Below are 19,314 nucleotides of genomic sequence, written 5' to 3'. Positions count from 1 at the left end.
TTTTCAGCATTTCAGTCCACGAGTAACAGTATCCTAACAGGCAAAGTGTTCTCTCACTGTCAACATAGAATGAACTGCTGCTGGAGGTCAACTTGGGCTTTAATTTGCATTAGCGCTTACATGCATAGTAGTCCAAGTTGTTGACCTCATGACTTTAAAAAGTAACTCTAAAAAAGTAAAATGGCCCTTCTTGGAAGACTAAAGAAAGACATCCAGCCATAGTTGTAAAAAGTCTCATCAAAACAATATACCCTTTTATGAATTACGCCCCAATTTAAAAAAAAAAAAGTAGCCCCAAATAAGAAGCAGCTCTGAAAAAGAAAATATAACTTAAGATATTTGAAAAAAACAAGGTGAATACAGGTTCAAAAATAATTAAGATACATTTTCTTAAGGCTACCTAGAATTAGGCTTTAAAGAATTCTACCATTTCAAGTTTACCACTAGTTACTAGATACCTATTTACAAACAAGATGTTCACCTTTTTTGTTCCTTTATCAAGAGAAAAATCTACCTTCAGATTATGAGGGTGGTGATGGGGAGGGACTAGAAAACAAGATTCAAACAATCCCATGTAAATATCACATTTTTCAAATGGAAGAACTCCAAACTGCACTAGAAGATCCAATCACTAAGACACTTTCCATTGAAATGATTTAAGTACAACTACATGGCACCAAGGTTTAGGCCTAATATAGGCCTGACAACCAAGTCCTTGTTTTCTGGAAGAAAGGCCTCAAAAGTCCCACTCAATTCCACATAACAATACTTCAAAGATCAATTAAGTTTTCCTTTCCTTAATATTTTTGTTTTTGACTTCTAATCTTAAAGACTAGATTAAAACTTAGCTCATTTCCCAGAAGGCATTGCTTCCCTTTGCTCTATGAAAGAGTCCACCAAGACCTCTTCCTCAAAACCACCTAGCCCCCAGCCTCCAGCCTGTGCTTTCTCAACATCCTGAAAAAGTAATGTAGGTAAAATATGCTCATGAACATTAAAACTAGTTGTTAGAAAGACGTAACTAGCTTTATAATTTAAGTTTTAAAGCATAAATACTTGCAGCTTAATCTGCACTGACAATGATTGTCGAAGCCTAGAATTCAACATTTACAAATTCTCATTCACACACACAAGCCACACTATTATCACACAACTTATGTCTTGAGAGAATCTTCTGCTTTTTAAATCTTTGGCCTCCCAGTCAATCCTAAGTTCAACCAACTTTTCCGAGTTCTGGTAGTTACCTGAACCACTGAGGCATTGCCACAAGACTTCTTCTCTTTTGAAACATCCTTTTTCTCTAGATATTAGGATAGCTACGCCAGCTTGTTTCTTCTGTGGTGTATGTTGGTGTGGGATTATCTATTGCTTGATTTTTCATGGATGTGTTTAGCTTCTTTAGGTTGAATTTTCCCTTCTAGTGCTTTCTGTAGGGCTGGGTTTGTAGACAGGTATTGATTAAATCTGGTTTTATCCTGGAATATTTTGTTTATTCCGCCTATGGTGATTAAGAGTTTTGCTGGGTATAATAGTCTGGGTTGGCATCCGTGGTCTCTTAGTGTCTGCATGAGATTTGTCCATGATCTTCTCGCTTTCATAGTCTCTATTGAGTAGTCTGGTGTTATTCTGATGGGTTTACCTTTATATGTTACTTGGTCTTTTTCCTTTGCGGCTCTTAATATTTTTTCTTTGTTCTGTGTGTTTGGTGTTTTGATTATTATGTGGCGAGGGGACTTTTTTTTTGGATCCAGCCTATTTGGTGTTCTGTAAGCTTCTTGTATCTTCATAGGTATTTCTTTCTTTAGGTTAGGAAAGTTTTCTTCTATGATTTTGTTGAATATATTTTCTGTGCCTTTGAGTTGGTATTCTTCTCCTTCTTCTATCCCTATTATTCTTAGGTTTGGTCTTTTCATGGTGTCCCAAATTTCCTGGACGTTTTGTGTTACAACTTTTTTGTCTTTAGTATTTTCTTTGACTGACGAATCTATTTTCTCTATCATGTCTTGAGTGTCAGAGATTCTCTGTTCCATCTCTTGCAATCGGTTGGTTATGCTTGTTTCTATAGTTCCTGTTCGTTTTGTCAGGATTTCTATTTCCAGCATTCCCTCAGCATGTGTTTTCTTTATTGTCTCAAATTCATTTTTCAGAACTTGGAATGTTTCTTTCATCTGTTTAATTGCTTTTTCTTGGCTTGATTTGATTTCTTCCCATTTTTTGTTCATTTTTTCTTCCATTTCTTTAAGGGAGTTTTTAATTTCCTCTTTAATGGAGTTTTTCATTTCCTCTTTAAGGGAAGTTCTTATTTCCTCTTTAAGAGAGTGTTTCATTTCCTGTTTAAGGAAAGTTTTTATTTCCTCTTTAAGGTAGTTTTTCATTTCCTCTTTAAGGAAAGTTTTTATTTCCTCATTGAGGGAATGTTTTATTTCTTCTTTAAGGGCCTCTATCATCTTCTTAAAGTCATTTTTAGGGTTGATCTCTTCTGTTTCTTCTGTCATGGTATGTTTAGGTCTTGCAGGTATAGAATCACTAGGTTCTGATGTTGCCATATAGGTCTTTATGTTGTTGCCTGTATTTTTGCACTGGCGTCTACTCATATTTTCCTCTGTGCGGTGCAGGTGGTGTCTGTGTCTGAGAGTGCCTCTCTTGTTCTAATTTTTAGTCTTGGTTTAGTAGGGGTTCTTGGTTAAATTGGTGCTATTGGGCTGTTTCTTCAGGGACAGCTGATTTCAGTCGATGAATTATATACTTATGATTCTGGTGATCTGGTTTAGTGGCTGGGTAGCGCCTTCTTCTGTGTTCCCAGGTCACGTTTTGTTCATTTGTCAACTCCTCAGCTGATCTTGTTTCTTCAGACTTCAAACTGTAGGCATCTGAATCCTCTCCCAGATGGGTTTCAGCTGAGCAGGGTAGTCTCACCAACTCCTCCAAGTTGTTGGGTTTCACAGGATCAGCAGTTGGGCCCTGGGTTGTCCCCAAACGGAGTGCCCAGACTCGCCCTGGTTCTGACCCACGGAGATAACCTCTTCCCCAGGTGTTGGGGCTAGGGGCGTCCCCGTTCCAAGCTGCGTCCACCCCTCTCCGTCCCTGGGCCTGTCCACCCCTGTGGCCCGCCACCACAGGCCCACCTGGGTCCACTTGTCTCCGCCGCAGGGCCTGTATGTCCCTGGGTCTGTCTGCCTCTGCGGGCGGCCAATGGGCCTGTATGTCTCTGCCGGCTGCCACCGCGGGCCTACCTACCCCTGCCCGTCACTGCTGCCGGGCCCATCCACCTCTGCGAACTGCCACCAGGCGTGTATGTGTCTCCCGGTTGCCGCTGGGCCTGTATGTCCCTGTCGGCCGCTGCCACCGGGCCCTTCCACCTTCGCGAGTCGCCGCTGCGGACCCACCTGCATCCGCCCGTTTCTGCCCAGTGGCCTGTCTACTTCTGTGGGCCGCCGCCGCTGGGCCTGAATGTCTCTGCCGGCCGCCACCGCCGGGCCCGTCCACCTCTGTCTGCTTATCTCTGCAGCAGGGCCTGTCCACCTCTGTGGGCCGCCGCTGGGCCTGAATGTCTCCGCCGGCTACCGCCAGCCTAAATGTCCCTGTCGGCCGCTGCCGCCGGACCCATCCACCTCTGCGGGCCGCTGCCACAGGCCTACCTGCGTCTGCTTATCTCCGCCATCTTGGATCGGCATAATTTTTTAGAATAAACAATTTCCCTCAAATTCCCTCCATTGCCCTTTCTCAGAGATTAACATTGGATGGCACCAGACTGTGTGCAAATGGAGTTCTGGCTAATTCTTGCTGAGAAGACATGATGTTTCCCGTTATTGACCAGAAAGAAGGGAGCCCTTGGTTGGAAAGCAGATTCTTCATGCCAGTCAAGAAGGCTGCATTAGGACACATTTGTCTGTGTATATATAGGATCTGGAACAGCCAGTTGATAACTGTGTCGTGCTGGTGAGGTACCATCTATCATAGAGTGAATCTTTGAAAACAATTAAAACCCCAAGTGATCATGTGATTTAGGAAAATCACAAAATCCCACATTGTGACAGTTTTGATCTTTGTACTTATGAGAGGACAAATACAGGCAAGAAACACCCCAAACCCCTCTGCAGGCCTTAGAGTAACCATAAGTGAGGGTAAGGAGTACCTTACAGCTTTTCTTTAGGGCAGCCTCCATGTGCTGACCACAGAGAGGTACATCCCCAGGTGGGTGAATCTCAGGTGTGTGGCTAGAGTTTCCCTGCCTTGCCAACTGTGAGGACAAAACTTTGTCACCTGCCAGTCCCACAGCTGCTCAGACCCAACCAAGTAAACACAGAGACTTATTTCGCTTACAAACTTTATGGCCATGGCAGGCTTCTTGCTAACTGTTCTTATAGCTTAAATTAATCCATTTCCATAAATCTATACCTTGCAACATGACTCATAGCTTACTGGCATCTTCACATGCAGCTTGTCATCATGGCTGCTGGCAGTGTATCTGACTCAGCCTTCCACTTCCCAGAATTCTTCTCCTCCTTGTCCCGCCTTTATACCTCCTCCTGCCTGACTACTGGGCCATCAGTGTTTTATTTACTAACCAATCGGAGCAACACATTTGCAATACAGAACATCCCACAGCACAGCTGCCAAGGACTTTTCAAACAGGTTTCAATTAGGGCTCTCTGTTTTCAAATGACTGTGGTTTTAGTCCAAATTGTTGATTTTCTTTGTATTATAAACCTATGTAAGAGTCCTTATCATTTCCTGTGCCACAACCTGAAGGTGATCCTGCTTTGTAATGTCCTCCACAAGACAAATTATTCTACAAATTTAAGTTCAGCCATATTCAGGCTTTTAGGACACAGATACAATGCAGCCAGCTCTGTGCCAGCAGAGAACATGAATGACCACTGGCCCCTTTCACCTTACAGTCCTTGATCCTCTTTGAATACTCATGAGCAGCTCCCACCTCTCCACATCCTTCTAGAATTGCACATTCCCCGTGTAATGGCCAATTAAACACTTTTTTTAGAACATTTGAGTGCATTTCTAAGGCATAGGTCCAAATATTTCCACATTACACAAGTACTGATTTCAAAAGTTTAATTAGTTCATGGTTAGGTTAATAACATTAACTTGATAGCCTGCCCCCGACTTCCCTTCTGGACCAGAGGTGAGTACCTGGGTCCAATCCGGACCCCATCCCTGGGCACCAACCACTTGGGAAGACCTGCCCAACTTGGCAAAAGGTTCTGGCCACCGCCAGCTCCCTTTCTAGCACCACCGGGAGGGATCGCCTTTTCCAAGCCCCCCGGCAGCCCCTGCAATCTCCACGCCCTGCCCCCACGCCCATCTGCCCGAGACCCCAGCCACTTCCTGAGACTTAGAGACAGGTCCCCAGTTCCCAGCCTGCCCCCGACTTCCCTTCTGGACCAGAGGTGAGTACCTGGGTCCAACCCGGACCCCATCCCTGGGCACCAGCCACTCCGGGAAGACCTGCCCAACTTGGCACCAGGTTCTGGCCACCGGACAGCTCCACTTCTAGCCCCACCAGGAGGGATCCCCTTTTCCAAGCCCACTGGCAGCCCCTGCATTCTCCACGCCCTGCCCCCACGCCCATCTGCCCGAGACCCAAGCCACTTCCTGAGACTTAGAGACTGGCCCCCAGCTCCCAGAGTGTCCCCGACAGCCATTCTGGACCAGAGCCTGCCACCGACTTCCCTTCTGGACCAGAGAGTTGGACAAGAGAACTCCCTTTTGGACAAGAGAGAGAGTCTTCCTGAATCTGTCAGCTCTTTCTGAAACAAGTACACTGATAAGACCAAGAAGGAACCACAAGGAGATGGGCAGACATCAAGGCAGAAGTACATACAACAAAATGAAGAGCAATACAGCATCACCAGAACCTAGCCCGCCTCCAACATCTAGACCTGAACACCAAAAATTGGAAGAAGCAGAAGAAAGTAGCCTTATGAGTAACTTGATGAAGAAGGTAGAGGCTTGTGTAGAGGAAAAGACAAGAAAATTGGAAGAATGCTGTAAACAACTAGAGGAAAGGGCAAACAAATTAGAAGAAAACAATAAAGTCCTGGAAGAAAACAATAAAGCACTGAAAGAAAATCATGAAAAAGCAATGAAACGAACAATGGAAACAGTCCAAGAACTGAAAAGGGAAATTGAAAAAATAAAGAAGACACAAACAGAGGGAATGCTGGAAATAGAAAACCTGAGTAAAAGATCAGGAATTTCGGATGCAAGTACAACCAACAGAATGCAAGAGGTGGAAGAGAGGATCTCAGGCATTGAAGATACAGTCGAAGAAATAGTTTCATCAGTCGAAGGAAACACTAAAGCCAACAAAGTCATGAACCAAAATGTCCAAGAAATCTGGGACACCATGAAAAGACCAAACCTACGAATTATAGGGATAGAAGAAGGTGAAGAATACCAACTCAAAGGCACAGAAAATATATTCAACAAAATTATAGAAGAAAACTTTCCCAACTTAAAGAAGGAAATGCCTATGAAGATACAAGAAGCCTATAGAACACCAAACAGACTAGACCCCCAAAAAAAGTCCCCTCGACACATAATAATTAAACAACTAAATGTACAGAATAAAGAAAGAATATTAAGAGCAGCCAAGGAAAAAGGCAAAGTGACCTATAAAGGTAAGCCCATCAGAATAACACCGGAATACTCAATGGAGACTTTGAAAGCCAGAGGGACCTGGTCAGATGTAATCCAGACACTAAGAGACCATGGATGTCAGCCCAGACTAATATACCCAGCAAAACTTTCAATCATCATAGACAGAAGGAACAAGACATTCGAATACAAAGCCAGATTTAAACAATACCTATCCACAAACCCAGCCCTACAGAAAGCACTAGAAGGAAAATTCCAACCGAAGGAAGTCAGATACACACTTGAAAACACAGGCAATAGATAAAGCCACAACAGTAAACCACAAAGAAGGGAAGTACACACACACTACCACCAAAAATAACAGGGATTAACAATCACTGGTCATTAATATCCCTTAATATCAACGGACTTAATTCACCTATAAAAAGACATAGACTTACAGAATGGATACGAAAGCAGAACCCAACTTTCTGCTGCATACAAGAAACACATCTCAAATTCAAAGACAGACACTACCTAAGAATAAAAGGCTGGGAAAAGACTTTCCAATCAAATGGTCTTAAGAAACAAGCAGGGGTAGCCATCCTGATATCCAACAAAATAGACTTCAAACTAAAATCAATCAAAAGAGATAAAGAAGAACATTACATACTCATCACAGGAAAGATCCACCAAGATGAAGTTTCAATTCTGAACATTTATGCCCCAAACACAAGGGCACCCACATATGTAAAAGAAACATTACTAAAGCTTAAACCACATATAAAACCCCACACATTAATAGCGGGAGATCTCAACACCCGACTTTCACCACTGGACAGATCTCCCAAATCGAAACTTAACAGAGGAATAAAGGAATTAACTGATGTCATGACCCAATTGGACCTAATAGATATCTACAGAACATTCCATCCTAACAAGAAAGAATATATATTCTTCTCAGCACCCCATGGAACTTTCTCTAAAATCGACCACATACTTGGCCACAAAGCAAATCTCAACAGATACAAAACAATTAGAATAACCTCCGGTGTTCTATCAGACCACCATGGTTTAAAGTTAGATTTCAACAACACCAAAAACTACAGAAAACCTACAATCTCATGGAAAATGAATAATGCTCAACTGAATCACCAAAGGGTTAAGGAAGAAATAAAGAAAGAAATTAAAGACTTCCTAGAGATCAATGAAAATGAAGACACCACATACCCAAACTTATGGGCTAAGAGGGAAATTCATAGCACTAAATGACCACATGATGTTGGAGAAATCTCACACTAGTGACTTAACAGCACACCTGAAAGCTCTAGAACAAGAAGAAGCAAAGTCCCCCAGGAAGAATAGACGCCAGGAAATTATCAAAGTGAGAGGTGAAATTAATAAATCAGAAACTAAGAGAATAATACAAAAAATTAATGAAACAAAGAGTTTGTTCTTTGAGAAAATCAACAAGATAGACAAGCCCTTATCCAAACTAACCAAAAGACAGAGAGAGAGAATCCAAATCAACAAAATCAGAAATGAAAAGGGGGACATAACAACAGACATTGAGGAAATCCAGAGAATTATAAGGTCGTATTTCGAAAACCTCTACTCCACAAAACTGGAAAACCTAAAAGAAATGGACATTTTTCTGGATAATTACCACATACCTAAGTTAAATCAAGACGAGATAAACTATTTAAATAGCCCAATAACCCCTAAGGAAATAGAAAGAGTCATTAAAAGTCTCCCAACCAAAAAAAGCCCAGGACCAGATGGTTTCAGCGCAAAATTCTACCAGATCTTCAAAGAAGAGTTAATTCCAATACTCTCTAAATTGTTCCACATAATAGAAAAAGAAGGAACATTACCAAACTCCTTCTATGAGGCTACAATTACCCTGATTCCTAAACCAAACAAGGATACAACAAAGAAAGAAAACTACAGACCGATCTCCCTCATGAATATTGATGCAAAAATACTCAATAAAATATTGGCAAACAGATTCCAAGAACACATCAGAACAATTATCCACTGTGATCAAGTAGGCTTCATCCCAGGGATGCAAGGGTGGTTCAACATACGAAAGTCCATCAACATATTACACCATATAAACAAACTCAAAGAAAAAAACCACATGATCATCTCACTAGATGCAGAAAAGGCATTTGACAAAATCCAACACCCCATCATGATAAAAGTCTTGGAAATCAATATGGTGCTTTCTTAAAAAATTGGGAATCAATCTCGCCCAAGATCCAGCTATACCACTTTTGGGAATATACCCAAGAAATGCTCAATCATACCACAAGAGCACTTGCTCAGCTATGTTCATATCAGCATTGTTTGTAATAGCCAAAACCTGGAAACAACCTAGATGCCCTTCAACTGAAGAATGGATAAATAAATTGTGGCACATATACACAATGGAATAATACTCAGCAGAGAAAAACAGTGACATCATACGGTTTGCAGACAAATGGATGGATCTAGAAAAAATCATCCTGAGTGAGGTAACCCAGACTCAGAAAGACAAATATGGTATGTACTCACTCATAGGAAGATGCTAGATGTGGAACAAGGATGACTGGACTGCTACTCACATCACCACTGAGGCTACCTGGAAAACGAGACCCCAAAAAAGACACGGAGAAATGGATGAGATCTACATGAACAGCCTGGTCATGAGTGGGAACAATGAAGGGCAACGGTCAAGGGAAAGAGAGCGGGAGATCCTAGCTGGATCAAGAAAAGAGAGTGAGAACAAAGAATAGGAGACCATGGTAAATGAAGACCACATGAGAAGGGGAGGAAGCAGAGAGCTAGGGAGGCCCACGGAGATCCACAAAGATACCCCCACAAAAGACTGCTGGCAATGGTCGAGAGACAGCAGGAACTGACCTACTGTGGTGATGGGATGGCCAGGCACCCTGTTAGTTGTGCCATAAACCCCATCCAAGGAAGGTCTGAGGAATCTGCATGCAGACATCCTCGGCTGGGCCCCTGGTGGAGCACTGGGAGTCTAATTAATGAGAAAGAAGAGGGTTTATATGAGCGAGAATTGTTGAAGCCAAGGTTGGATAAAGCACAGGGACAAATAACTAAATGAATGGAAGCACAGGATCTATGAACCAAAGGCTGAGGGGCCCCAACTGGATCAGGCCCCCTGAACGGGTGAGACAGTCATTTGGCTTGATCTGTCTGGGAGGCAGCTGTGTGTTGGTGCCGGGTCCTGGGCTCGTTGTATGAGTTGGCTGTTTGAATCCTGGGACCTATGCAGGGACGCTTGGCTCCGTCTGGGAGGGCGGGACTGGACCTGGCTGGACTGAGTCTACCAGGTCGATCCCGGTCCTCGGGGGAGACCTTGATCTGGAGGAGGTGGGAATGGGGGTGGGGAGGGGGGAGGGGGAGGGGGACGAGAGTGGGAGAACAGGGGAATCTGTGGCTATTATGTTGAACTAAATGATGTTGTAAAATAAATTTACTTAAAAAAAAAATAACATTAACTTGAAGAATACTATTCCAAGGACCACTTTTCTATGTTACGTTCCTGTCTGATTGTTGGGACAAATATCTGACATGATGAAAGGAAGAAATGAGTGGATATTTGAACATTATTTTCTCACAGGTTGAGGGTACTGTAACAGCAGAGAGTGTATGGTGTAGCAAATATGAGGCTTCTGGTCACTCTGTGCCTGTCACCATGGAGCAGAGAGCTATGAATGTTTCTGATGTTCTAGATGTCTTCTTTTTTGTGCAGTCTGAGTCCACTGCTCATGGAATGATGCCACCTATATTTATCATAAATCATCCAACTCACTTATCCTAGCCTAAATATTCTCATATACATGTTTAGAAGTCTTTTCATTTTATGATTCTATATCCTGTCATCTGCCACATATTGCTCATAATCAAAAGAGTTTGTGACATCTGATCTTGCTTCTGTGCTTGAGTCTGGGTATATTGAGTTTATAATAGATACTTTTCGTCAGGAACACTCATATCTCTGTTACTTTCAATCCCATTGGCAGCAATTTAAAAATTCCTCGTCACATATCTATAGATGTAACTCTACATTCTTCACCAGTCACTCTACTCTCTGTCCTGTTTGGGTTTAATTTCCAGCACATACATATTTTGTCCACTTGAATTAATGAAATTTATATACCCCTAGATGGCTACTGCTTACCAAGTCCCATATAACATCACCACAAGCCATGGAACAAATGTTCCCATACAACCACACACAAACACACACACACGTGCGCACACAAACACTCACAAACAAATTAATGTAATAAAAATGATATGTTGGACATATAAAACCCCACACATTAATAGTGGGCAAATTCAACACCCGACTTTCACCACTGCACAGATATCCCAAATCGAAATTTAACAGAGAAATAAAGGACTTAATTGATATCACAATACAAATGGACTTAATCAGTATCTACAGAACATTCCATCCTAACAAAAAAGAATAATCCTTCTTCTCAACACCCAATGGGACCTTCTGTAAAATCAACCACATACTTTGTCACAAAGCAAATCTCAACAGATACAAAACAATTTGAATAACCTTCTGTGTTCTATCAGACCACCATGGTTTAAAGTTAGATTTCAACAACAACAAAAACTACAGAAAAACTACAATCTCAAGAAAACTGAATAATGCTCAACTGAATCACCAGTGGGTTAGGGAAGAAATAAAGAAAGAAATTACACACTTCCTTGAGATCAATGAAACTGAAGACACCACATACCCAAACTTATGGGACACTATGAAAGCAGTACAAAGAGGAATATTCATAGCACTAAATGCCCACATAAGAAGTTGGAGAAATTGCACACTAGTGACTTAACAGCACACCTGAAAGCTCTAGAAAAAGAAGAAGCAAAGTCTCCCAGGAAGAATAGATGCCAGGAAATTATCAAAGTGATAAGTGAAATCAATAAAATAGAAACAAAGAGAACAATACAAAAAATTAATGAAACAAAGAGTTGGTTCTTTGAGAAAATCAACAAGATAGACAAGCCTTTATCCAACTGACCAAAAGACAGAGAGAGAGCATCCAAATTAGCAAAATCAGAAATGAAAAGGGGGACATAACAACAGACATTGAGGAAATCCAGAGAGTCATCAAGTCATACTTCAAAAACCTCTACTCCACAAAACTGGATAATCTGAAAGAAATGAATAATTTTCTGGTTAGGTACTATATACCTAAGTTAAATCAAGACCAGATGAAATATTTAAATAGTCCAATAACCCTTAAGGAAATAGAAACAGTCATTAAAATCTCCCAAGCAAGAAAAGCCCAGGACCAGATGTTTTCAGTGCAGAATTCTGCCAGATCGTCAAAGAAGAGTTAAAACCAATACTCCCTAAATTGCTCCACACAATAGAAACAGAAGGAATATTACCAAACTCCTCTATAAGGCTACAATTACCCTGAATTCTAAATGAAACTCTGGCATTAATCTGCACACCTATGAACATATAAATTTTGACAAAGAAGCCAAGAGTGTCCAATGGAAAAAAGAAAGCATCTTCAACAAATGGTGCTGGCATAACTGGATATCAATATGTAGAAGGCTGCAAATAGATCCATATCTATCACCGTGCACAAAATCTAAGTTCAAGTGGATCAAAGGCCTAAACATAAATCCAGCTACTCTGAACCTGCTAGAAGAGAAAGTAGGAAGTAGTCTTGAACACATTGGCACCAGAGATCACTGCCTAAATATAATAACAGTAGCTCAGACACTGAGAGAAACAATCAATGAATGGGACTACTTGAAACTGAGAAGCTTTTGTAGAGCAAAGTATATGGTCAACAAGGCAAAGCAACAGCCTACAGAATGGGAAAAGATCTTCACCAACTCCACATCTGACAGAGGACTGATATCCAGGATATATAAGGAACTCAAGAAATTAAACATCAAAATGCCCAACAGTCCAAATAAAAATTGGGCTATAGAACTAAACAGAGAATTCTCAACAGAGGAAACTCAAATGGCTGAAAAACATTTAAGGAATTGCTCAACATCCCTAATCATCATGGAAGTGCTAATCCAAACAACTCTGAGATATCACCTTATGCCTGTCAGAATGGCTAAGATCAAAAACACTGAACATACCTTATGATGGAGAGGATGTGGAGCTAGGGGAACACTCCTCCACTGCTGGTGGGAATGCAAACTTGTACACCCACTTTTGAAATCAATATGGCACTTTCTTAGAAAATTGGGAATTAATCTCCCCCAAGATCCAGCTATACAACTCTGAGGCATATTCCCAAGGAATGCTCAATCATACCACAAGGGCACTTGCTCAGCAATGTTCATATCAGCATTGTTTCTGATAGCCAGAAACAGAAAACAACCTAGATGCCCTTCAACTGAAGAATGGATAAATAAAATGTGGTATATATACACAATGTAATACTACTCAGCATAGAAAAAACAATGACATCCTAAGGGGTGCAGGCAAATGAATTGATCTAGAAAAAATCATCCTGGGTGAGGTAACCCAAACTCACAAAGACAACCATGGTATGCACTCACTCATAGGAGGATATTAGATGTGGAACAAGGATGACTGGCCTGCTACTCACAACACTAGGGAGAGTACCTGGAAAACAGAAGCCCAAGAAAGACACGGGAATTGCCCAATGTCAGAGAAATGGATGAGATCTACATGAACAGCTTGGACATGAGTGGGGGTAATGAAGGGCGAGGGTCGAGGGAAAGAGAGCTTGGGGGAGCAGGAGATACCAGCTGGATCAGGAACAGAGAGGGATAACAAGGAATAGGAGACCATGGTGAATGAAGACAACATGAGAATAGGAAGAAGCAAAGTGCTAGAGAGGCCCACAGAAATCAATAAAGAAGCCCCCACAATAGACTGCTGGCAATGGTCAGAAGATAGCCCGAACTGACCTACTCTGGTGATAGGATGGCCAAACACCCTAATTGTTGTGCTAGAAACCCCATCCAATGATTGAGGGAACTGGATGCAGAGATCCATGGCTAGGCCATGGGTGGAGCTCTGGGATTCCAATAGCCAAGAAAGAGGAGGGATGATATGAGACAGAATGGTTGAAACCAAAGTTGAATAAAGCACAGGGACAAATAGCCAAATGAATGGAAACACATGAATTATGAACCAATGGCTCAGGGGCTCCCAACTGGATCAGGCCCTCTGAAGAGTTGAGACAGTTGATTGGCTTGATCTGTTTGTGAGGCATCCAGGCAGTGTGTTGGGTCCTGTGCTCAGTGCATGAGTTGTCTGTGTGAAACCTGGGGCCTATGCAGGGATACGTTGCTCAGCCTGGGAGGTGAAGACTGGACCTGCCTGGACTGAGTCTACCAGGTCGATCCTGGTCCTCGGTGGAGGAAGGGGAGCCGGGCAGGAGAAGGGAAAACATGGGAATCTGAGGCTGATATGTAGAATTAAATAATATTGTAAAATACAATAAAATTAAATCTTAAAAATTGATATATTTGGACCATAAATTTTCAAGAAGAGGATTGGGAATGGTTAATATTGAATGTTGAGTGAACAGGATCTATAATCAAGAAATACAGAAGCCTAAGGAAATGTCTCAAATAGGTTAAGATGAGGTTAATTGGGCTGGGAAGAACCATCTGAAAGAGAGTAGCATCATTCCTTGGACTGAGGTTCCGGGCTGCTTAACCAGGAGAGAGCAAGGGGAGCATCTGCAGTGCTCTAACTACTCTCCCTGCTCCCTAACTACCAATGCAATGTAGCAAGCAACTTGGGACTCTTGCCCCCCTTGATCTCACAGTAATGATGTATATTTACTCAAATTAAGAGCCAGTTCAACTTTCCTTCCTTTACTTGCTCATGTTATGTACTTTGTCAGAGAAATCAAACAGGTATGTAATATGGTGGGTGGTGGTAATGGAGATGGAAGATCTAGTTATTCTCAAACTTCCTAATGCTGTGACACTCTAATACACTTCCCCATGTTGCAGTGACCCCCAACCCCAACCATAAAGTTATTTTCATTACTACTTCATAACTGCAATTTTCTTTTGTTATTAATCATAACGTAAATATCTGTGTTTTGCAATGGTCTTAGGCAATCCCTGTGAAAGTGTCATTCAACCCCGAAAAGGGGCCACAAACCACAGGTTTGAGAACCACTGATTTAGATTCACTCAGGGAAAGTATTCAGTCAGTGTAACACACACTCAGAAAGCGGACCTAATAAAGAATAGGGACTAAGGTTCCAGGGAGAAAACCAGGATTTTTTTAGGGTCCTAAAGGATGGCTGATAGATTAGAATGGTCCTATGCTACCCACCACATGGACTATCAGAACACACTGGAAATGCCTGGGCATTTGTGGCATTTATTCATGACTGTGGAAATAGGAGATGGGTACTGCCTTCTAAGAGAGAGAATACAGATGGCAATAGCATACTCAGTGAACAGCATTGCCTTCTTTCTCCAAGAGAGCATCCCACACTCCCAGCAGTGCCAAGGCTAAAACATCCTGCTCTACCTTTCAGAGATTTGAATACTTAAGTGTCTCCACACAAGAATGTGGTTTCTTTTATTGTGTTGAGGTGTCTGCTTACTTGCAAACCTTATTGCTCATGGGATTCACTAGGTTTACTTAGGAAACATGCCTTTGTACTGTACTCTTTCTTGCTATTGCTTGTTGGCACTGTCGAATGGGATCACGACCTGCAGTTTAGTATGTGAAATCATTTAAAGAATGGAATGCATTTGGCAGCAAGGAAGGAATAAAACTGAGACACACTCCCAGAAATCAAGTTGATATTTTATATAGAATGAATTGGTGATTACACAGTACTGTGTACAAAGGGCAATTTCTTCAAGGATTCTCCTGGCAGATGTTAAAATGCCAGATCCCTCACTTCAGACCTTTTGCTCAGCCAGGTTGGAATCACACCGGGCCTTCACCTGACTCTGTACTGTCAAGAAGATCATCTCACAGAGAAACAAAATCACGCCAAAGAGTGACATCGTGGCTGTCAGGACACCCATTGAGAACACCTTTGTGCACTGTTTCTTTATAATGTCCTCCATTTTAACGGGGAAGTCGGGTGAAAAGTCAAGAGTGGTTTGCCCATAGATGTCTACTAGGTGGTTCAAGGTCACAGTAACAAGTGTGAAAAGGCTGCTCACAGCCAAAATTATGACAGACATCTTGTAGCAAAACAGCTGGATATCAATGAATGGGCCTTCCATGCAGCTGATCTTAATGGCCACTGAAGTGAAAATCAGGACAAGGATTTTCATCAAAATGGCCCATGCTATCAGGACTTGTAAATACTGAAATTCTGATGACTTGTTCCAGGTTTCATTGATAGGGGTGTGAACCAACATCCTGGTCATAGACCCAGAGATGTTAAAGTCCTGAGTGTAATAAGCTTCCCAGAGTCCAATTGACACAAATTGCACAAGCTTGTTGTTAAACTCCCACAGGCGCCAGCATTGGCTGTTTGCAAGGATGATTTCAAATACCAAAGCTGATGTACTACAAATCAGGCCACTGAACTTAAAGATGTACTCCTTCATGTTGGCAAATCTGAAGAAGGCATCAAAGAAGAATAGAGTCAGTGAGAATACAAGGGAAGGCAGGAAAACAGAAGGAGTCATGGCTTAGAGAGCACTGAGCTCTCATACCTTGTCCTTGTTGTCACATAAAGATATTTCAGTGGTCTATATACAGATTATTATTCTTCACAGAGTAGATAATAATATTTGTTGACTAGGAATTTCAATTCTTAGAACTGACAATGAGAAGAGAGTTTGCAATATCATATGTAATTAAATGCTTATTTTACCTGTATTTGCAATTTCTAAATATTTTAGTACCATAAAGTGAGGAAAAAGCAGAGGAAAGCTCAAACTAATTGTCATTTCTAAAATATAGTACTATATAATATTACATGACTACTACAAACTAAAGTCATTAATGACAAAACCAAAGATAAAAAAATCACATAGAAAACTCATTTATTTAAAAATAATAACACACGACATAAATTTGTATATACATATATGTATATACAAATTCATCTGTACATGATCCACCTCATAAATGATAGTGTACAATGCTATTCCATCTTGTGAATTTTACAGAAATGTACCCTTCTCTAAAGAAAGCTATATGTATTTTATTGAAACCAGAAAGAGTATGCCCATCAACATCTATCTGTAATATAGCTGGGGATAGAGTTCAGTGGTAAAGTGATTATCTAACACACACAAAACCCTCAATTCTTCTTTAGTATCTGTAAACCAAATACTATATGTAAAATTGTCCAGAGACTGAGTCAGAGGAATAGGGAAATGGATAATTAACACATAAAATCATATAAATCCATAAAAGTGAATATTTCCAATTATAACACATCTCTTACTTGAAATTTCATCTTTAGACAATTAGTTTCATTTCAGTGAAACAAAAAGTATCCTGACATATTTTTGTGAGCATATATCTTCTTTCACAGACAATTTACACTCTGTATTGTAACTTTGAACTAACTTCTTTGCATCTTTTCTCAATTCCAGTCATAGGATGAAGGAAGGAGGTGAGTCATTTACTCACTAGGCATGTGGATAACATCACTGTCAACTGCACATGCAGAAGGTTGAAGGGGCCTACACACTGGATCTCCTTGCCAGGAAACCTTCCCTAAACAGCTACCCCCTGCTCTAAAGTCTCTGTAGAATGTGTTTCCTGACTGAGTGAAGGCACTAGCTGTTCTACTAGGGAAATTTCTTCAGCAGGATCAGTTCACAATTCAGGGTGGCTTGGGTAACACCCTGCCCACATCATCTTCCTTTCCAAGGCAGGCCCAATGCAATGGAGTACAAGAACAGTGTGCTTTGATTAGTACTGAAAACACAATGAACATTGCTGTTATTCCAGAAAAAAAAATGAGCTAGCTTGGCAGTATCTGTTTCTTCTGGTGTTAGAAACACGTGGAGTAGATGCATGTGATTCATAAAGACCATATTTGAAAGATCCCATATATAACATAAAGATTTTATACCTTTGTGTATTATGGATAAGAAGATTCATTTAGAAGGTGGCAGGATCACAGTCGTTCTTCCCAGTGACAGTAAATGCCCATATATGCAGTCAGAGAAAGAGTGGAAAAACCTTCAGAAAAAGAAATCCTATTAGACAGACATTTCAGCTCAGAGCAATGACTCCCCAACCCCTTGATTCCACAATCCTTACCATTCATTCCTGTCCTTGGCTTAAGAAGAACTTCATTTGAACACGTCGGGAGTATTCATACATCTGACTCTCTAAGGACACCCGTCTAAACATTTGCCCCATTTTGTAAGTAAGGAAACAACAGAGAGAGGTTAATTCATAAACTCAACATCAGGGACCTACACAACTAAAACCCGCAGGGCAGCTCAATGACTACCTGCAGTCCCACATGGGGCTTCTAGACACTTACGATATTCAACAGCATTTACAAAAAACTTACCCACATGTCAATGGTCTTTTCTGGCATTCTTTGTCCTATGAAATTGAATGATATTAATAAAACCACCTGGGAAGGTAAAATACTTGCCTCTTTTTCTCTTCTAGTAAGACCAAATGTTAGTGACTGCCAGTTGACAGAGAATTAACTCACTTTAAAAATTCTTGTTTCCATGGCTACTAGGGCTGAATGGTGGATTATGAGCAAAGAAGACAACTTCATAGCCATATTTGGCCATAAATGACAGACCAGTGTGCTTAATTTCCCTTTGTATGTGAATAGTCTTTAAAAGAGTAATTTCTATTTTGACATCATGCATCAAATAAGTACTACAATGCCTAATGGGCATAGCAGAGATAGTTATTTGAAAAAAAGAAAAAAAGCCTCCATCCCCCATTCCTTTCCCTCCAGTGTCTGTGTGGTGGAAGGATAGAAGTTTCACTTTAGGCAAAGTGTCTTCATTGGAGACTTTGAGACCAACTTACCTTGTAGAAACATCTTAGATATAGACACAAAGTTTATATTGTATGTAATAACAGATTATATGTATATAAATTCATGAGGTATTTTGTTTTGAATAGAAAAATATCCTCCTTTTATCTTTCTGTGTTTGACTTCAAACTCTTACTTTGAGGATATTAGTTAGGGTTTCTATTGCTGTGGTAAAAGCACCATGACCAAAACAATTTGGAGAGAAAATACTTCATGTAGTTCACATTGCCACATCATAGTGCATCATCTCAGCAGATTAGGGCAGGAACTCAAGGCAGAAACCAGACAGAAAATGAATCAAGCAGGAGCCATGGAAAAACACTGCTTACTGAGTTACCCCCCATAGCTTGCACAATGTGCATTTTTTTTTTTGGTTTTTGGAGACAGGGTTTCTCTGTGTAGCTTTGCGCCTTTCCTGGAACTTGCTTTGGAGACCAGGCTGGCCTCAAACTCACAGAGATCTGCCTGCCTCTGTCTCCCGAGTGCTGGGATTAAAGGCTTGCGCCGCCACCACCGCCTGGCTGACAATGCGCATTTTTATATCATCCATTACCAGAGGCCCAGGTTTTTTAATGCTCACCTTCTGCCAGGACATCCTACATAAGATAATAATCAAAAAAATTACTAACCAAGAAAATGTCCGATAGACTTGACTATAGGCAATTTGATCAATTTGATGGAGAGAATCCCTTAATTAAGCTTCTTCTTTCCA

General features: G+C 41.1%; 1 long non-coding RNA gene across 1 annotated transcript; it reads right to left on the bottom strand.

The window, feature by feature from the left end:
• Positions 1 to 17,663: 17,663 nt before the first annotated feature.
• On the bottom strand, positions 17,664 to 18,246 carry LOC102922242 (uncharacterized). Its single transcript, XR_013048116.1, has 3 exons — positions 18,114 to 18,246; positions 17,855 to 17,939; positions 17,664 to 17,773 (listed from the first exon to the last, which is right to left on the bottom strand). It is a non-coding gene; the product is annotated as an uncharacterized LOC102922242 (long non-coding RNA).
• Positions 18,247 to 19,314: the final 1,068 nt, after the last annotated feature.

Source organism: Peromyscus maniculatus, chromosome X (assembly GCF_049852395.1).
Source record: "Peromyscus maniculatus bairdii isolate BWxNUB_F1_BW_parent chromosome X, HU_Pman_BW_mat_3.1, whole genome shotgun sequence".
NCBI classification, from domain to species: Eukaryota; Metazoa; Chordata; class Mammalia; order Rodentia; family Cricetidae; genus Peromyscus; species Peromyscus maniculatus.
Note: the sequence above shows the minus strand (reverse complement) of the source record. Positions and strands in the feature narration are given on the sequence as shown.